The sequence below is a fragment of the Amphibalanus amphitrite genome, unplaced genomic scaffold, assembly GCF_019059575.1.
Source record: "Amphibalanus amphitrite isolate SeventyFive unplaced genomic scaffold, NRLGWU_Aamphi_draft 000332F_arrow, whole genome shotgun sequence".
NCBI lineage: Eukaryota > Metazoa > Arthropoda > Thecostraca > Balanomorpha > Balanidae > Amphibalanus > Amphibalanus amphitrite.
Window position 1 is genome coordinate 153313 of NW_024881827.1, and position 19145 is coordinate 172457.

Genomic DNA, 19145 nt, shown 5'->3' on the forward strand with positions numbered 1-19145 from the left:
CAATTGAAAAAGTGTAATCCAGTCGATTGTGTATACCGTACCAACACGCTTCAGCTCGCTTCCATAGAGAGGTACAGGGTGGGGCAGCATAATCGGGAATGCTTTTTGGGCTCTGGTCATGAGTAGGCATGGCATTATTTTGATAAATTATATCATGGCAATGAAACGCCCAAAAGTTGTGCATCATCTGACATGACTACATCCATGAGCATGCAACTTCCTGGAAAAGAGCAGCAAAATAGTTCGACGGTGCTCCAAGTTCTTTGCGCGCGCCCATAGACACTAATGTTAAACGAGTAAAACAAGAACATTTTGTTTAAAACAATGCCATTCCACGTAAAGGTTGCTGGACAGGTCAACGTGTTATCACGGACGATAAGGATTGTGTGGGGATACTTAGGACAAAAAGTTAACGTAATCGTCGTAAAATAACTCTTAGCAGAGGACATACAAGATGACTCACTTGAATATAAGGAAGAAGCTCTTGAGCATATTAAAAAGAAACAATGTTCAAAACTTCAGCGACCAAAAATCTTATCACCGACTGGAATACGATAAAAAAGAATGGCATGCCATATAGGGGATTGTATCGAGAATATTGCAGCGGTCATGCAAAGTAAACATCCTGTTGAGGTGATGGACCTATGGGTGGTCTTCAAGGGAGGTGCACGTGGTGCACCCTACTTCATCGAGCCCGGATAAAATGAGCACCTCTGGTAAATACATCCACACTCTGGCAGACTCACGTGGAGTCGTCGGAAGAGAGGATCACTGACGGTCCAGATCACGTCTTACGAGGACTCTGTCCGTGCTGGTACTGCAGTGAGGACGACATGTTATTGTGTAGGGCACCTCCACCTGAGATGAACCAAAAACTTCTGGTCCTTTAACTCCGCCGATTTAAATCCGACCAAATTCTTTATATGGAGCGTTTTTTGGTAGAAGTTTAATGAACAACTTATCATCAGTAAAAACGGTCTTCAGTGCAAGGTACGAAGCTGATGGGCGATCATGGACAAGCAGGAGGCTGCACGTGCATGCGCGTGCTTTTGGACCCGCCTTGAGAAGGTCATCGACGCGAAGGGCGGTCAAATAGGATGAGGGATAGGTAAAAGGTGACCGATTGATGGGATGTTGTTAAAATAGTACTTGGAGCTATATTTTTAAATTCATGACCAAATAATCCCGTTTGATATTTATTCCCGATTATGCTGCCCCACCCTGTAATTACGGCCACGCATGGCCAGCCGTCGCTGTCTCATTTATGGGGGGCAGTAAACCCAGCGCTCACAGAGCAGTCGGGAGATCTGGGTTGGTGCTGTAGAAACTTTACAGTAAATAGGCGTCACACACCATTACATGTGTCCTAGAAGTGGACTCGTCGCAGCTCTCACTGGTGCAGGGCATGATGTCGACAATGACAATAAGTAGTAATAATCTACCCCATTCGATATAATGGTAACGACTGGAATATTTTCCTGGTAAGGGCGGCTGGTGTAACGCCAGGCCGTATGTCTCTCTTAACCACTACAATTGTTGTCCCGTAAATTAGTCGCTGAATAGAGGAATGGAGCCAACTGACAATGATTGTTTATCTTATTGACTTGGTCCCAAAATCGTTCGGTTATCTGCTGCACTAACAATTTACATAAATTATAACGATGCGGCGTCCCCTACCAAATGGCTGACGCTAAATAGGCGAACCGGCGCGCCTGGAATTCTGTTAAGTTTGGCGGAGTGATATTGACGTAGTTTACCAAATGTGCCAGACGCACTGAATGTCAATTAGGTGAATAGTCCTTAAGCAAGTATAGGACATTACTAAATGATAATGATACGGCGTCCCCGAAACTAAGCGGCTGCGACTAATTGGGTGAACGGCGCGTCAGGAGATTACTGAATTAGGCAAAGTTATATTGACGTAGTTAACCAAATTTACCAGTCACACTGAATGACGATAAGAGGGTTCTTCAACAAGAACAACAGAACAGGTTGACAATAGAATAAATTGACTTCTACGTAATGCCCCTTTGGCATCAATTTCACTGCTGAGAGCCACTGTACCGAAATGTAGCATTCATCACAAAATTAAAGCGGGCGTCGCTTTACGTTTTAAGGGGAAGTTAACTAGTAATAAAACTAGACACTATATCTGTTCCTGATCATGCGTTTTCCATGCCTGGGTTTCATCTAGAAAACGTGCCTTTACCGAGAATTATAGTAAGGTTGGAACCCAACGTACTCCGCACTTAACCATGCCGCATTATATGAAATAGAATGCAAAACGTTCAGCCGCAAAACATTGAATGCGTGAAAGGTGTTTTATTTTGGACCTCCTTGAGCTGTAATTGATGAATAAGCGAACTGAGACCTACTAGCAAGTAACAACTATCCGGATAATTGCGACTGCATACAGGAGAACTACCGTCAAATGGCATGCTGAGCTCTGAAGATTTTTTTTTTTAAACAAGATGTTGATTACTGAAATTATCTGGTATTGTCAGTTGACGTCATCCAAGCGTTAAGATGAGCTAATGACGGCAGGTTAATAGCAAAGTAATAAAAGGACAACCCCCAGATCCTCAACGCTCAAATCGACCCACTCCCCTTGATATTTGACCAAGATATATCATTTGTTAGCCTTGCTACCCAATTATAGACCACAATTTCCGAACCCCGTTCTACTCTACTCATCTACCCGACCTCGTCAACCCATCGCTTCGGTCATTCCCCTTTCGTTAAAGCCCCTCATTCACCATCATAGTCTAGTTTCGTCAGTGGGTTATATTGTATGTTACGTGCTAATTTCAAGAGGGGGGAGTAGGGGTGGCAGTGGGAGCATGACAAATTTGGCTGGTATGACCATCAAACACTTGGGTATACACAAACACAAACACACACACACGAAAATCAACTTCGCAAAGGGAACCAAACGCTAACGGCTACAAAATGAATGCTTGGAACGGCCTGAAGAGCGCGCAAAATAATGTTGAAGGCGGAAATTTACTTGCAGGTGAACATTTACCGAGATATTTGGATCAATTGACATATTCAGATTTAATGTTAGTGCGCCAAAAATAAAGCATTCAATAGGCTGGAGAATCTAAGGCCGCCGAATGACCGGCGACGCCCTGCCGGACTTACATGATAGCAGTTCGTCGGTTTCAGCACCGGACTGGCACCCACGCTGACAAATCGGCAACCGCGTCGCACCGCATCGGCCGAAGCGGGTGTTCACAGGCAGAGTCACACAGAGCGAGTGTCTCAACGTCCGGGACAAATGTCCCGGACCGGATGGTCCTGCGACCCACACGGCACCAACAGTAGAGTCCGGTGACGAGGTTCGAGTGTCCAACCAGAGAGTGTGTGTAAGTGTCTTGACGTCCGGGACGAATGTCCCGGACCGAATGGTCCGGCGACCCACGCGGTGTACCGCCACCAGTAGAGTCCAGTGACGAGTGTCCGACTGAGAGACAGAGTGTCTGCGCGCTCGTGTCGCCGCTGCTTTTATATGGAGCAGCGAAGCGCATCGAGAATCGATCGGTCCACATGGCTCGGAGATAGGACAGTGTGTTACATGAAATTCGGTTCGAAATCGAAAGAAAGTACGGCGTGTCACATCAGAAACAACCTTGGACAAATTCCGTCCTCGGAATTTCAAAAAAAAAATGTGATAACATCGATTTCGGTTCAAAAGAAAGTACGGCGTGTCACATCAGAAACAACCTTGGAAAAATTCCGTCCTCGGAATTTCGAAAAAAATGTGATAACATCGATTTCGGTTCAAAAGAAAGTACGGCGTGTCACATCAGAAACAACCTTGGAAAAATTCCGTCCTCGGAATTTCGAAAAAAAGGTGATAACATCGATATCGAAAGAAAGTACGGCGTGTCACATCAGAAACAACCTTGGAAAAATTCCGTCCTCGGAATTTCGGAGAAAGGTGGTACCATCGATTCTGAGAAGCACGTCACACAGACATTAAAAATCCGACAAATAGTTGCGAAAAGGAAATCGAAAGTCAGGAGCAATTCAATGCATAACGCCTTAATTCCGCTGCATGTTGCTCCCCTACCACCACACGGCAGTGTGTTGGTAGCTCAGTGCTCCGCCCGTCTGTGCCCACTGCACGTGTAGCTGACCACGTGTGCTGCGCCCCCCCACCCGGTGCGGCAGGCGGCCCCTTTGTGCGCCCGCCGGTGTGACGGCCTCCCTCCGGCCCGGAGCAGGCCGGTCAGCTCTGGCGTCACGGCCCGTGACGACCGTCACCGCGGCGGCAGGGGAGCGTCACGGCCCGGCGCCGCGGCTGGTGAATCGGGCCACCCGGCGCCGCCAGACGGGCGGGAGCGCGGGGCAATTACCCACTGCCCACCGGCGCGGGCCCACGATACAGGCCAGTGATAGAGTCGCTGCACCAGTCACACCGGGAGCCATCACTGCCATCAAAACCATCAACACCAGCTGCATGGTCAACCCTGGCCGTCAGCCGGCAACAGCCCGACGTTGTTTGACGAGGACCGGCTCAATTCAGTGCCGTCAAACCCGGCGGGGTCAATTAGTCAGCGACAGCGTTGTCAGATTTCTGAATAAGATTTCAATACTCTGATTATCTCATGACTGATGACATGTTGTGAACCGAGACGCATGTAAGCCACCGCGAGGAAAAATAGGCCACACCACGGGAAGGAAACGCTCTAAGCACTATATACCACACGCAACTCAAGTTGGGCGCCAGGAGTTCGGTCCAGGTCTCTCTTACACCCCGAGGGCCGGACTGGGAACAGACGGGCGCGGGAGCCTCAGGGATCGCTCGGCCGGGGGCGTCGGGAGCGGCCAGCAGGACAGTCAGCCGGCCGGCCGGCGCCCCCCACACAGCCCATGTCACACCGCTGATGGAGTGACTACCGACTCAGCCGCCGCCGCCGCCGCCCCGGGCGCGGCCAGTAGGACAGCCGGCCGGCCGGCCGGCGCCCCCCACACAGCCCATGTCACACCGCTGATGGAGTGACTACCGACTCAGCCGCCGCCGCTGCCGCCCCGGGCGCGCTCACTACTGTTCATTAACCCGGCAGGCGGTGGGCCTACCAGCCACCTTCCGCGCGGTGGGGGGCATTTTTGCCCCCCCCCGCCGTATCTCCGAAACTACTGGACGGATCCGGAAAATTCAAACGGCGTTCGATAGCCCTGTCAAATTTGTCCGAAGAAACCAAATTTCATTGACCTCGGGGTCACCGATGACGTCACAGGTCAGGTGAAAGATAAAATGTTTCACCGTTCACGGGGCTTCTAGGGAAAGCGCTATAACATCGAGTAAAACGCATTTTGTCGAAAATCAGCGACAAAGCGTCAGTTGTCTAGTACATATGTTGCTATTAGAGGTCACTGGTCATACCAGGTCAGGTCACAAGTCAAGTCACCAAAGGTCACCAAGGGTCACCACATGAACCCAACTTTACTAAGGTTATGCGATGCATGTTTTATGGCCAGTTTTTCAATTCCAACTCAATGGTGTTGGTTATAAGACCATCAGGTACGGTTAAGGTCACTTTCTGGTGGAGGTCAGGTCATGGTCAGGTAAAAAAAGGTCAAATTTCAAAGTTGATATTTTTGCATAAAATGGGTATTGATTCGGTGCAGCTCGTCACGGGGAGTCTAATGGTGGTCTTTGTTTTGCGCTACAAGGTCTAGAATTGCTGAAAATTGAGTTTGAAAATTTGACGTCATCAATTTTTAACAGTTTTTTTCGCTATAACTTGGCCAAAAAAGAGGTATCGATCTCAAATTTGGTATGTACATAGAAGGCGGTAGGGACTATCACATATGTTCCGGTTTTTTTCGAAATTCAAAAAAACTTTTTGGATTTTTTTGGCTATTATATTCAAAAAATCTATTTTTTTATTTTTGGGGGTCAAAATCCAAAAAATTCGAAAAACCGAAATAGCAGTTTTGTAGCCCTTTTCATTCCACACCTTTTATGTCTGAAACATTTTTTCTGTATCTCTAAAGCTGTAGGCCTGACAGCTCTTCCCGCGAAACCTTTTTTTGGGTCGAAAATGGCAAAAATGACGTCACTCTGACGTCACTAGCGGCCAACCTATCATAGCCTTTGGAAAAATTTTGGTCACCATGTGCGCTAGCTGCTCCCGGGAGGGTACTGAAAGTTTGGTGACGATCGGCGCAGCGTTTCTCGAGATATATTGAAAAAAAAACTACTAAAGGGGGGGGGGGGGGCAAAAAATGCCCCCCCCCCCGCCTGGAAGGTTAATAAAGCCTAATTAATGTCCTCCTCGTCTGCCTATTGTTGGGCAGTTGCGGAATTTAGTATCGGCCTTCTGTTCTCTGTAATTACGGTGACGATAAACAGCGGACGATGGAGAGAGAGAGCAGGGACTCCGATAAACTCGTATATCGCCTCCGAGAGGGCCGTTCCATCCCGCCCGAGCCACGCCGGCCCTCACCCATTCGACCGGTCGTAACCCACTCCAAAGCACCTTCCCAACTCCTTCAAACACCCTCTCCCCGTGCTGAAGGAGCCCCGTCGCTGAGCGGCAGGGGGACGCCGCTAAGGTCCTCCATCAAGACCGCAGCCAGGTGGGTATATCGGCCGGGGGCCGGGACGAGGGGCCGACTGACGTCTTTTTGTTGGCGGGCGGGCCGGCGCGGTCGGCCCCAGTGAAAGCAGGGCCGGACGGGTCGGGGTGACTTGGTACAGTTGACGTCATGTAGAGTGGTTCACCTCGTCAATCAGAGCCGCGAGTGGAGAAGCGCCGACTTGGAGTGCTCGGAAACCGGCGGAGTTTGTGAAGGATTTTGGATCTGAATCTGAAGGAAGGAGAGTGAATGTCCGGCGCCCTATTGATAGTGGAGGGTTCGGAGCATGCTACGGCATTTGTTGGAATGGAGTCAGGAATAAATAGCATTGTTAGCTAAAGTGTCAGTGCAAACAGAAGACCAAAAGAGACAAGACATGGCGACGTCATTTCGAAAATTTTCTTGACCTGAACTTCGAAACAGCAACAGCACAACACAAGCAACCGCCACATTTGGCCATCGATTCTACTCACTCGTGGCAGGACGTTGAAGACGAAGCTTCTAGGGTACCCTCGTCTGAAAGGTAGTGGACGGCCCTCCTCGTTCAGAGGCCACCTCGGCCCAGAGACGGCGGTCTGAGGAGACGTCCTCACCCGAGCACCGTGACCACTGGAAGCGCTCGTCGCCGACGCCAGTCCCACTATCTCCTCCAGTTCCGGACCCGCGGACAGTAGAGGCGATGGCACAGCGCGCTAGGCGGCAAAATCGCCCCTAGGCGCAACTCCGCAACAAGAGGAAACTGACGCACCAGTCGGTCGCTGCGCGGGGACCACATCCTGGGCCGCTATCTGCAGCGGAGGGGCTGAAAACATGTCAGCCCGGACGGACGGCGCCCCGGCCCCGCACCAGTGCCTCCCGGGCAGACACACTGAAAAACAATTTGAACACCGTTAACTGGGTAAGTGGTTATTCTGCATACCGGAGTTTTTATATACCCAATAATGGGTGTTCAGGGAGCGTTTGACACCTTTAACCGTGTATGACAGGCTTCATGACACTGTAATAAGTGTCACAGTATACATTTAAAAGTGTCTGACACTCATCATACACTGCAAAAACACCCCAGCCCGTTTTTAAATTTTCTCAGTGCAATATACGATAATACTAAACAATGTTTCATGGCTGCGACAACTGAGTTACATGCAAAACGGTTATCGCAACGCAACCCAAATCGTAGCCACATGAGACTCAAGAAAGGCACGAAAACTCGCCAATTTGGACCTCAAATGCTTTCATTTTGACCGCCTATATCACAGAACGGATATTACACACAGGACGGCCGGAACAGCCAAATGTGGTGAGGGAAACGACTAAGGAAACCGCCGTCTCCGGGAGGCACTCAGATAGATCTCTAACGATTTGAATGAAATCGTTCCTTTCAAAGACTGAGTCAAGCTTTGAAGTTACACTGAAAAAAATAATGCCTGTGGGGAATTTTTGGGGTATCGGACACCGTTATGACACCCGTGAGGGTGTACGTTCTGCTAGCATATATCTCACAGATCTTTATATAACTCCTAATAAGCATTCTTAGGGTGTATTTGGAGTGTCAGATACCCCAAAAACACCCATGCAAAGTGTCAACTTCATTATTAAAGGGAGTTTCTGAGGTGTACAAAACTAAGCCAACACCTTTAAGAGTGTCAGTTTGATATTTGACACCAACATAATGCCAGCATTACTCCCCCTGAATAATTTTACAGGTATCTGGAAGGTGTAGAAAAATCCCATTTAAAGATTTCAACAGTGTTTTAGGGGTGATAAACACCGTTCATATTACCATCGTACTCCCTTGACGACTTTTTGAGGAATATCCCTCGCCCTAGCAGGGCATTTTTCATAACACGGCCTGGCAGGGGGGGTCGATGCGACCCCCCCTCGCGATAGGCTCCTATGGCATCTAGAAACACCAAATTTGGTAGGTAGGTGGGCCCCCTAGAGTTCTCGCCCCTGTGCAAATTTGGTTGCTCTAGGTCAATATTTAGGGGGTTTTGGGGGGTATAAATGTCAAAATTTCGCTAAAAACAGGTCAAAAGTTCTTCGCCTATATTTTTGATCTAATTAAGATAGAGCAAAAAGAAAAGCACCAGTGAACTCAGCACGTCAAGGCGCGTCAAATGATGTACTTTTAACCCTATTAGTGGCAGGCTCCTGGCTACCCCTATTAGTGGCAGGGGGGGCTGTTTACGACCCCCCTTGATATCTCGAGATCTAACGGGCCGATTTTCAAAATTCAAACGGCATTCGATTTCGCTCAACGTGATCTACATTTCTAAAAATAAAAATTAAAAAATGTCAATAGGGGGGTAGAGGGGTGTAAAAACGGGCAAATTGCAGATACCTTTTAGACTGTTTATCACGGCCAGGTTTCTGAACCAATCTTAACGCAACTTTTGCCGATCGATGGAGAATGAACCAGGAATTCACATGGATCCTAAAAATATGCATTTTCAAAAATCATAGGCGGATACAGATCATTGAGATTGGGGGTACACAAAAAGTTATAGTAAATAAGGTTTTTGTTGGTACTGTTTCTAAAAAGGGTGGTAATGGTCTTGTTATGTTACAATTTTCTTATGAAAGAACGATTACAATTGTATTGGTCATGCATAGGCGGTGTCAGGGCACCTATGTTGGGAGGTAAAACATAACCCCCCCTTTTTGGACGCCTGGATCCGCCTATTATAGCAAAAACGTGTCAAAAGAGGATGCACAATAACTTTGTATATGTTATCACATGATACCTTTCATTCACTGTTCGTAAAACTGGTGCAGCATCGTGATCTTCGCCCAAATGACTCGCTTCACGAATAGGACCCCCCAATTCCCAGTGCTCTGGAGCCGCCCCTGGTAAAGTTATGAACTTGAAGTTTTCAGGGAATGTGCCGAATTTAGTTTAGGAAAAGTCAGAAAATGTCAGCATCGTAACTTCAGCGGTTTCGGAGATATTCCCGAAAAAGCTGAGGGGTGGATGAAAACCACCCCCTCCCCTGCCACTAATAGGGTTAAGCTTGCTTAATTGTACTTAAAAGTTTTCTTAATTTTTAAGTAAACTTTAATTAATCAATTAAGTTAAAGTTAACCAAATTGCATCATATCGCACATCATTCGATTTGGCTGATCAGCAGGAACACAATGACACCATTTTTTAAGCTCTAGCGTCATTATGTGCCAAGTTATTGGCAAAAACGTCATTTGACCTCAGTTGACCTCATTTGACCTGGCCCATGGATAAGTACACCAAGCAAAGAAGCACCAAGTGACCTGCTGTTAAGTACTGTGGTTTTAAAGCACAAAAGTGATAGAACGAAGCGGATATCTCCAGTATTTTCCGAATTTAGTATTTTCCCATAGGCTTAACATTACGACGTTATGACCTCTAACTGACCTTAGGTCAGTGACCTAAAAAACCCGAACTATATGTTACACAACTCGGTGAACTTAGCACATCCTGAAAGTTTGAAGGAAATCAGTCAAAAACTGTGAGTTGGACAGCTGCAAAAAGAAAATTGTAATTTGACCATAACCTTGTACCGGTTTTTCTGACCTGGTGACCTGACCCAAGGTCACCCGGACCTGAAATTTTCAGGTCATATGTAAAAAGGCTGCCCAATAGGCTTTGCCAAATTTGGCGGCGCTGCGCGCCGCCGTTTTTACGCTATCTTCGAAAAACCTTAGGGGGTCGCATCGACCCCCCCTGCCAGGGCGGGGGATATGCTAGGTGTAAATCGCTTGATAAAACCCATGAAGGGTGTCAAAAGATAATGGTTAAACACTTGTTGTGAACATCTGCAGTGTCAGACACCCCTGAAACACCTCAAATAGTGTACGTTCTGCTGATACCGACACCTTAAGAGTTCCCCAGGATAATATATCGAGGATATTGGGGGTGTTAGACTCCACATGGATATTCCGGCTCGATGAATGACACCTATGTAACTTGTCCGCAGTATCCACAACATTTACGGGTATCTGGAAGGTGCATGGAAAGATTCCGAAACAAAATCTATTTTTTATAGTGGCAGTGTCTCGGGGATGACTAACACCGTTCGTATTCTTTTGGTACTTAATGTAGTTATAAAGGTTATTGTTTAGCTAGGACAGAGACATTCTAGCATAAAAATATTCAAAACACCAGCTTCGTTTATTAGTTACGGGAGCTTTCGAAAGCAGTGGCGGCGCCACGAATTTTCGCCAGTGGGGGCAAGATTGAGGTGACTCGACTGTTGTCTGATACGCCGATCTGCAAAATCCATGAGTATCGCGGGCCCAGAAGGGGGGGGGGGCGTTTTCGCCTCCCCCTGGCGAATATTTCCGATACCTCACGAACGCTTAGAAATAGAAAGACGGAACTCGCTGCACTTTATCACCATTAATTTGACATCTTTTGAGGCAAAAAAAAAAAAATTGGACCTAGCCTCCTTGATAACGTCTAAGGGCCGATTTTTCTAGACTCCTGCACGGCAAACTTCGGCGTCACAGACGTGAACTTCAACCACAGTCCAGATGCCCAAAATAGAGTTTTAGAGATAAAGACAGATTACGAGCACGGTTGTGTAGCATTTGACCTAGAAAAAGTACTTAAGTAGCTTTGGTGACCTCAGGTCAGAGGTCAGGTCAACGACCCTTAGCTGGGACTTTAGTTTTTCGCAAATAACTTCAGCAAAAATGGTCCTAGAGGTACGGCAGTGGTACCTTCGCATTCGTCTTGTCGAGACGCGTCGAATGGCGTACATGTAAATTGTTTGGAAAAGGTCAAGTTATATGTTGACCTCGTGACCTCGAATGACCTTTGGTTGACTTTTACACATGAAAGGTCGTTTGTGATGATTTCGTAGCCACTGGTCACGATTCTGGCATCCATTTTGCTCTAAGCATTCATTTAGAGCATCAGGATGGCAAAACATGTCTTAATTATTATGCCTGAGTTGAATAAGTGAAATAGTCTCTAGCAAGGATACTCTTGTGACTTTGACCCTGTGCTCTGTACCAGCCTTGTATCGTAAGCTTAAGCACAAATAGGGGTCCGCTAAGCTCCGAAACATTTCAAAACATCTCGGAATTTAGTATAGGTACAAGATATAAGAAAAAATGCAAAGTTTGTGGTCAGTTTTGCGCATGACCGTGACCTTGAATTTGAATGTTATGCTCATCATCGGAATCCGAATCCTCAGACTCTCTTCTTTCGTTTACCATCCATTTTAGCCGTTTATACACCATGCCGTCCTCTGAAACACGTACTTTGAGACCACTACAAAAGTGCCGGTTTTTGCCTTTGACCTTGACTTCTGACCTTGAAAATTGACCTGAGGTAAAAAAAAAAGTTTAGGTGCTTTAGAATCATCTCGTAGATACCTTTCGTTTGGTACCATTTTTGTTTCCGTAGCTGCCTTATCAACGTTGTTAGACAGGTGGGGGGGGGGGGCTACCCCCGGGCTGCGGTGGTTTTGGATTACCCCGGGCCCGGCCGGGTTAGGGTCGCGAACAAATAAAACTATAAAATTAGATTGCGAAATACAAACCTGTTAAAACGTTATGTTGTTTGTTGAGATGTAAAATGGTGTATTCCTCACAACAATAGTCAGTACTAAGTTCTCTCTTTCCCGTAGTACCTACGTATATGTGCGATTCTCTCACACACGATTGATACCTACCAGAATAAGCTCCATTAGGGCGACCCACATACATTTCCAGATAACCCTATCACATACATACCTATCACATTTTGTCATACCTCCCTGAGCTCAGTCTCAGTCTCAAGGGTTCCCAAAAGAGGGTGATCTCTTCTTTGGCCGACTTTTGACAAACTGCCTCCCAACCTCCTCGAGGTCAAGCGCGAGGGCAGCCTTCTGGTGAATGAAAATGAGTAGGAGAATGAGTGGGGGTAGGAGATATGCGACAGACGATCCGAGAATGAACGTTCTGCTGCACTTGATACGGGGACCGTCAAAAACAGCGTACTATTATAATTTATAACCGCCTATCATGAATGTTTGTTGCACCGGTCTTCTGTTCCCTTGTCAACATCAGCCAAATTTTGTGGGGGCAAAAACATAGTCTTGCCCCCACGGCCTCCTATCAGTGGGGGCAGTCTGCCCCCACTGCCCCCACGGTGGCGCCGCCCTTGTTCGAAAGACGTTCTTCTTTCTTCGTCAGCCTGTCTTAAAAGCAATTAACACGCGCACCGACGGGGGGGCGGATATCCGCCCCCCGCCCCTGAGGTTTTTCGCGAGTAGCGGGACCATCTCGTCTACGACGTGTCATCACGGCCCCACCCCGTGCCGTGCGGCCACCACGCCACTGAACGCCACTGACCAGCCCTAAGGTGTCGGCGGGTGTGCCTCTTTTCTACGGCCATTTTCCAGCGGCCGGCCGGAGCCAGTCGCGGGAGGCGCTGCTGATTGGTCTGTGCGTAACGCGCGAGCCGCAGAAGCGTCTGCTGATTGGTCCGTGCGTGGCGCGCGAGCCGCAGAGGCGTCTGCTGATTGGTCTGTGCTTGGCGCGCGTGCCACCGGCGCCGTCTGGTGATTGGCCAGCTGCCTGGGCTGCGTCGTCTTCTGCCTCCTTGGCCGGGACGCTCCACCTCCTGGTCAGTGGACGTGGCGCCGGCCGAGCGTAGCCGCAGGACCAGTGGCGGCTTCTGGTCCTATCTGTCCGTATAGTTTTGAGACACCAATCCGTGTTTTTGTTCGAAATATCACACTACTTTGTTTATAAGAATTACTTTTTACTACAACAAAAAAGAGTAATTTTCGCATCATTCCTTTTGGCTGATGATAGGTAGGCGGGGAGAAAAGTCCATGAATAATTTGTTACTTTTTATTTATATTCTCATAGCTATGCTCTTTGCGAGGACGCTAAGAAGGATACACAACTAATAAATTGGCGTTCATGAAATGTATACGGCTGTTCAGTATTGACATAGCACCAATAAAAATATATGCACAATCTAGGTGGAGAATTGTCATAGTACCAGGGGGTGCTTTTCCAGCACCTGGCGAGAAGCAGAGTCAAATTATTGCGCAGTAAAGCACATATAAGCACGCTTTTCAACAACATAACTATCCTCGCGACTTACGCATTACGCAAAACAGCTTGTGTCTCAGATGAAATGCAAGCAACCATTGGAGCATTATTACGTGGTAACCTTTTAATTCCAGGGGCGTGCTCGAGCACCCCCAAAACCCCTAATTCTCCACCCCTGATATGCACAGATATGCCATTTATTCATATGACTCTTATAAGGAAAAGCGTATCTTCAGAGGCAGCATTTCATTGTTCTTGGAACACATCCATATGAAAACAAATCGATTATTATATGAGCATAGACGTCCTTCAAATTGCAGTCTCATACCACAACTGCGATGTGTATCGTTATGCCACAGGCAATACAGGGCTCATGTCAACTGCGATCAGACGTAGCCGGTGAGTCCACCTACCGCTCGCTAAGCCTGTTGTATGTGAGTGAGTGGTCCGTACGGGGAGGCCGATGGCACGCCGCCGCCGGCCCGGCCTGACCAGTGCAGCGTCTGGCTATCGTCCAGCCGTGCACGGTGTGTTCCGTTTCCGGCGGGCTGAGTCCCTCGGCCGGGCCGGGCCGGCCGTGGCGCGTCTCGCTGTGGCCGTCTGTCCGATCGGCCGCGTCCCCCTCACCGCCCCCTCCGGCCGAGACGTTTTTTTTTTTTTAATTTAGTCTTCCCGGCATGCCTAAGGCAACCGCCAGGGAAGGGGAAATTACTAAGGCTGGCAATGAGCCAGATCTTTCGTTTTACTTTACTTTACTGTCAGCTATTTAATTCTGACCCAAGCAAGAGAGAGACGCAAACTTTACTTTAATTCGGCTCATGTGGCGTCCGATTAAAGGGACCCTCCCACCTTCAAATAAGTTTATGAATTGGCATGAAAGTGATGTCGCTCGGTTCAGAAAGAGCGAAAACGAATATCTACTAAATTTCACCGAAAAATATTCACCGGTTTTCAAGATATTAGACTTTTACTTTTGTTTACTTTTTTTGGCATCTCCGCTGTTTCTAGCGACTTTATTTTAGAAGTGCGGCGTTTGCGGCAGATGTTGCGCGCAAATAGCATATACCACCGCGTGCTACAAAACGTTTTAGTCAAACATTTAAAAATCGTTAGATATCTGCGCTGACGTCACACATTCAGAGGGGTATTCCTAAGCATTAGCCCCTCTGAATCAAAATGCTGCAATTTTGAAATTCAATATTTCTGATTTAAGGCATGTCTCGATGTTGTGAGTGCCGAAACCGGTAATTGTGAGCCAGGGACCCCATTTTGGCTATCTCAACTCAAATCTAATGTTAAGGTGGGAGGGTCCCTTTAACAAGGCAAGGGTGTCCAGAAAGGGGGTAGAATATTCATACTTGCTGCTGTAAATCTTGCTGCTGATGGTGTGAGGTGTTGCAATGTGTGATGTTTGTTGTGGGGTGTATTTACCAGGAAAAGTCCTAACTAGAAAAAAAAACCTGGTGCCTAAGTCAAGGGGCAAAAACTGTTGAGTACAGTAAAAATCCCCGCAATAGTTACGTTACGTTATATCTCTAATGTGGACAGTGAAAGTGTAATTGCGCAGGCTGTTCGCAGGGATCGGCCAAAATAAAAACCGGCCTACCGAGTGAGACAGCCCGCGGGTTATGGCAGCCGGTGTTACCCGGGTGCCCCAGTCATGTCCCGCCCGTCTTAGGGGTACAACTCTGACTGGGATTTGGTGGCTCTGGAGGAGTAGCCATGAGGCATAGCTCGACTCCTAGGCAGCGATGTTGGTAGGGCTAGTGCAGATTATCCTTTGGAGGAATTCTCTGGAGGAAGAGACGGCGTCCGTGGTGAGGGGGTCCATCGAAATAGAAACCAGACACGGCTGCCCTGTATGCTTTGGATTCCGGGCGAAGGTCAAGGTCAAAGAGTTGGATTTCGTGGTCGTACCAGTGGAGGGTGGAGGGAGGGAAGAGAAGTGGCTTGCCGTTGGCATATTCAAATTTCAACGTCCTGATGTCAGGTGGAGGGATCTCACCTCTGGGACGTCTCTTCGGGACGAGGTCTGGATCGGGATTGTCGGGGTCGTTTCGGGAGAAGCTGGCAGGTTGGAAGCTTGCCGTGTAGCTTCGGGTGAACGGCCTGCTTCGAGAGCAGCCGAGGTCGTCGAGGTCCGGGGCTGGTGTCGGTGGGTCGGGGATGTCAGTCTGGACTTCAGTGGAGAACAGTCGGTCGGGTCGAGTTTGAGAGGTCGAGTCGGAGGTGGTCAGTGTGGTCGTTTGGGTGCTGGCGTCAGTCGTCTGAGAGCTGGCTGTCTCGGTCTGGGTCTGGGCAGGGACTGTGGTCGCCTTAGGGGCCATGACCTCACCATCTGTCTGGACAGAGGCGTCTGTGCGAGCCGGAGGGGGCTGCATCGTTCGGTGCTGGTTCTCGAGCGGTGGCCAAGCTGAGCAGTTTAGCGCCGGCGGTTGGTATGGGGCTCGTTCTCGAGTGTCTTGTTTTGTCGCCTTCCAGACAGGGCAGCTGGTTCGGTCCCATGCGGGGTGTGGACCGGAGCGGCGTCCGTCTGGCGAGACGTTCGGAGCGGTGTGTCCATGTGGAGTGAATGCACTGCTAGCCACTGCAGCTGTTTGGTGCCCGGCTGCCGGAACAGAGTGTCGGAGCGGCGGCAGAGGAGTGACGGCAGCTGTTTGTGGTGGATTCTGCCGGAGCTGGCCACCGGCACAATAAGACTGCAGCGGCACCAGCCACGGGGAGGGGGCTGCAGCTGGGAGTGTCACCGGACCGCTCTCCGTGCCGGCAGCTGACACTGACCGGGGGCCGGTCTGACACTGTCCGGGGCTGCAGTGTCAGTGTGTCAGTTCAGCTGACAGTCGGAGCACCAGCAGCTGGACACAGCTGACACTGTATATATGTATAGACCACTGTCACTCCGACACTGACACGGACTGGGACGGCACGACGGTGTGACGTCACACAGGCCCCCAACACGGCCTCCAACAGCTGCACCCGGCTGTGGGCACGGACACACCGGCTGCAGCCAGTAACGCTCGCCGCTGTGCTGGAGCCGCCCGCTGGCCACAGCAGCGACGGGGGCTGACAATCGTCCCGCACTGCAACGGAAAGGCCACACGACGGCAACGGGGGTGACTGCTGTGGTGGGATTTTCCGATAAATACGGGAATGGTTGTGAGCTCGGTATTATTTAGTGTGTATTTGACGAGAGGTGACCGATTGATTTGGTGAGCGCGTTGATGGACAGGCGAGGGTGATAAGTTGATTTTGTGAGTGTGTATCTGGACAGGCGAGGGTGATTAGTTGGTTTTGTGAGTGCGTTGATGGTCAGGCGAGGGTGATTAGTTGATTTTGTGAGTGCGTTGATGGACAGTCGAGGGCACGTGGTTGACAGCGAGACAAGCCGGCTGCTGGATGTGCTGTGACAGTCAGGGGTGTCGATTTTTCAAAATGGTTGGGGGTGCTGAACCCCTGCACCGGGTGAAAGATTGTAGCTTTGCCATGGGGCACAACCGTACCTACAAGGCATGGTTGTGTATCCCCATAAGGTACTGATAATCCCGGGATTTCCACTAATATTTCCCAAAGGTTGAACGTTCTTCAAAATCATTCTGCTCGTCCTAGTACTTGGCTACCTCATTACATAAACATCTTTCCGAAAAAAAAAAAAACGCGTACATTTGCCGGCAGCTCGGCAGCAGCCCCGACACCTCTGTAATAAGGTGACAGAAACCGATGACCGCGATTAGCACCGGTGCAGCAGCCCCTGCGGTCCGCAGGGGCGGACATTGCGCGGGAGGCAACGGTATAGCTACGAGGCTCTGGCGTTTATCAGACGATCACAATAATCGCTGAAAAAAATAACAGGTGATTGCAATTCGATATTTATGGGTTTACGATTTTCCTCAGTGGCGTAGCCAGGTGGGCCCGTGAGCCCCCCCCCCCCGCCCCATCAGGTTCAGGGGCCCATCGGATTATTCGGGCCTGAGGGGCACTGCGGCGCCAATTGGCCACTGAGGGTCCACGTTGGCTATATTTGGACTCAGAAGGGCCCCACAGGGCTCGTAAGAACACCTCATGGGCCCAAAAGTACTAACATTAAGATCTCCATAAGGGCCCCAAGCCAGCCTCTGAGGGCCACTTGCCGGCCTCTGGGCGTCTTAACCGGCCTCTAGGGGGCCAGCTCTAGGAGCTGCACACCCGCCTGTAATGGCCCCACACCCATTTCTCTGAGGGCCCCTATAACGGCGACTGTGAGGGCCCTCACCGGCGCCCCTGAGCGCCACACCGGCGTCTCTGAGGGCCCCACACCCCTAACTCTGAGGCCCTATACATGCCTTTAAAAACCCTACATGGGCGGTTCTGAGGGCCCTTGACAGTTACCAGCGACCCTGACGGCCCCACACAGGTGACACGGAGGGTCCCAGCGGCGTCTGAGCGCACCATGCCAGTCTCTGAGAACCCCACAAGGCTCCTGAAGGCACCGGTGACCTCTTGATATCTTCTTGTCGGCCTATGAAGGATCCGTTCCGTAACAGCAGTTCTGAGGGCCCAACGCGCGCCTGTGATGGCCCTATACCAGTGTCTCTGAGAGCCCCCACACCGGCGCCTCCAGTCCGAGGGCCCCACATTGCCATATCTGAGGGCCCCACACTAGTGCCTCTTAAGGCCCTATATCGGCGGCTCTGAGGGCCCAACATCGTAGCTTCTGAAGGCCCAACAAGTGCGCATGTGACGGCCACCCTGCCACCGGTGACATTTGAAGGCCCCACACCGGCGACTCTGAGGGCCCCATCAGCGCCTGAGCCCGTTCCGGTCTCTAAAGATGACCCCACAGGGTTTCTGAAGGTACATACCACCGGCCTCTGATGACCCTTTGCCGGCCTCTGAGGGCCCGTCGCCGGTCTCTGGAGCCCCCTGCCGGCTTGTAAAGGGTACGCGCCAGCAGCTCTAAGGGTCCGACACCCGTGTACGACGGACCCACACCATCTTTGCAACTTAACGTTTTTTTTTTCGCCCTTCTTCTTAAATCTAAATTTTCTTTTCTTTACATCTTTATTTCATGCCTTGTAAATTGCGTAATTGTTTTATTTTTAGTAGTGAACTACTGCAGAACAATTATTTTCCTCAAGCAGAGTTATTGAGGGACAAAACCATTGGGGGTGCCCGGAAAACCATTGGGGGTGCTCATTTGAGCATTGGGGGTGCTGCAGCACCCCCAAAGGTATACAAATCGACACCCATGGTGACAGTGTGTCGGTGCTTGTTGTCGGTGTCTGGTGGTGCAGCTGGCGGCGGCCCGCTGCCATACGGGAGCGGTCGGTCGGCAGGCCGCTCGGCGGCTCGTCCAGCCGGTAGTTGGTGTCAGATCTCTGAGGCCGGTGGGTCAGAGCCGGTGAGCCCGGTCAGGGCACGGCCGGAGCACGGCCACGGCCCCGGCGGCGGCACGGCGTGCTTGTCAGTGGGCCGGCCGTGACCTGGTGGTGACCGGTCGGTCTGTCTGCCGACCGACCACCGGTCGAGCCCCGACCGACCACTGGGACGGC